Here is a 2,255-nt window from a genome sequence, read left to right as displayed (position 1 = left end):
TAACACTGACTACCAGTTAAACCTGAGCTGAGGATGAAGATAGAAAGGACTAGGGTTGCAATTTTCCAGTAACTTTACCAAAATTACCAGGTTTTCCAGAAATCCATTGGAAGACTCCTGAAATCAGAGGGATGAGCAGGGAATCAGAATCTACCAACCAGATGTCTGGAAACCTGGGGATTCTGGGAAGGTTACTGGAGTTCTGAACCCTGAAACGGATGGTAGGACAAAGACTGCCTCTACTAACACTGACAGAGTGGGTGAACGGCATCGTCTGTGTGTGTGTGTGTGTGTGTGTGTGTGTGTGTGTGTGTGTGTGTGTGTGTGTGTGTGTGTGTGTGTGTGTGTGTGTGTGTGTGTGTGTGTGTGTGGTGTGGTGTGTGTGTGTGTGTGTGTGTGTGTGTGTTGGTAAAACACACCGTAAGCAGTTCCATCTCCCAACAGACCAAGGACACAGCAGAAAGGACTCACCCCTGTCCTCGCATTATAGAGACTGGGACTGTCTCTAAACCAATGACACTCTCTCATACTAGCTCAGATAGACATTAGATGAAGGGTTCTTAGATTATAAAATGTTCTGCTACTGGGCTAAACTCTGACTTTGCATGTAACAAGTAACAAAAATGTACACAAAAGTCAGGGTTAACTATGTGTAGGATTTTGCCCTTGGTTTGATGCCCATCAGTTTTATTCAAGTGTTGGTGCTTGAAGTTGCCAGTACTATATTTGTATTGGGTTGCATCCCAAATGGCACCCTATTCCCTACATAGTGCACTATGGGCCCTGGTCAAAAGTAGTGCACTGAATAGGTTCCATTTGGGACATCCAGTGTGTTGATCCCAACATGGGAGGGTTTGCTAGCTTCACTGCCGTGTCAGTGAGATGGGTTAATTTATGGTGTAATATGATCAAATCTCTTCAGTGTAAATATACTGATTGTGTAGTATTACTGTACGCCCATCCATGAATAAACTTCTTATAATAGTATTAGTCTGTGTTGAATGGAAGTTTATTGACCTCTTATCCAACCTGCCTGCTGTGTCTATCAAATGGGATCAACAAAATGTTGCTTGTAAGAGACTTGCCTGCATCACCCAATCTCGTACATTTGAGTATCCTCTCCTTCTCTCCCAAGACTCTATTTCCCCCTCTTTCTCCTTCTGTCCCTCTCCTTCTCTCCCCCTATCTCTCCTCTCTTTCCTTCTCTCCCCCTCTCGCTCTCCTTCTCTCCCCATCTTTCTCCTCGCTCTCCTTCTCTCTCCTTCTTTCCCCCGCTCTCTCCTTCTCTCCCCCTCTTTTTTTCAACCCACCCTCTCCCCTCATTCAGGGAAGACATAGGGGAAGGAGGGAATATTCTGGGCAGATTGTGAGAAGGATATAGAGGGGGCATGTTGAGAGGGGAACGTGGAGAGATGGGGGGTGGGTAGGTAGGTAGCTAGGTAGGTAGGTAGAGAGGTAGGTAGGTAGAGAGGTAGGTAGGTAGGTGGGGAGAGAGGTAGGGGGCAGGTAAGTTCTCCAACACAGCCTTGCTGTAACCTGACCCCTGACCCTGACCGCTGATGTGGAATGAGGGATGAAAGGATGGAGGGAGGGATGATGGATTAATGAAGGGAGCGCTGACAGGGGCCCCACCTGGAGGGAGGAAAAACAGGGTGCTTGTACCATACTATGCCAGGTATTACATACACACACAAAACATTGAACCTACACAAACACACACCATTGAACCACATGCACACACCATTGAACCTTTACACAAACACACACACACACACACACACACACACACACACACACACACACACACACAGTGTGCAACTCTGGACAGCATGTATGCATAGAGTGGTAAATGCAAGCTCCTAGAAAACATAATATTGTTTGAAAACCAATGAAGCATATCAGATCAGGAATCTAACCCAGATCAAATCTCTAACGTACTGAATAAAGCTTCACGGATCAGCAAGAGGCAGTACCTAACTGTCTTTCTCACTTCAGAGCGACCCTGGCCTGAACAGAAGCTACAGTACTGGTGGAGGTTTTCTTGAATTTGCTTGCGAAACCATTTCGTAAACAAGATGACYGRCTCTGCCAAGGGTTTACTCAGCCCAAAACATGGTGGCACAGAGAAAAACCATGAATGTTGCWCTTGTCATCTAAAAACACTTGGCAGTCTGTTGCCCTGATATGAATTGGTTGCGGGGGTGTCCTCCCGCAACCTCTGGGCCCTGTATACACATGGTCCATAACACATCTGA

The 2,255-nt window shown here is 46.3% G+C and overlaps 1 non-coding gene across 1 annotated transcript in view; it reads left to right on the top strand.

Annotated features, from left to right (window-relative positions):
* LOC112077914 (uncharacterized) overlaps nt 1–929 on the top strand; it is a 10,415-nt gene extending 9,486 nt beyond the window's left edge. The window contains exon 4 of the transcript XR_011478366.1: nt 70–929. This is a non-coding gene — a transcript (uncharacterized protein). The remainder of the gene's footprint in view (nt 1–69) is intronic.
* The last annotated feature ends 1,326 nt before the right edge of the window (nt 930–2,255 follow it).

The sequence above is a fragment of the Salvelinus sp. IW2-2015 genome, unplaced genomic scaffold, assembly GCF_002910315.2.
Source record: "Salvelinus sp. IW2-2015 unplaced genomic scaffold, ASM291031v2 Un_scaffold5043, whole genome shotgun sequence".
In the NCBI taxonomy this organism is placed as follows: domain Eukaryota; kingdom Metazoa; phylum Chordata; class Actinopteri; order Salmoniformes; family Salmonidae; genus Salvelinus; species Salvelinus sp. IW2-2015.
Note: the sequence above shows the minus strand (reverse complement) of the source record. Positions and strands in the feature narration are given on the sequence as shown.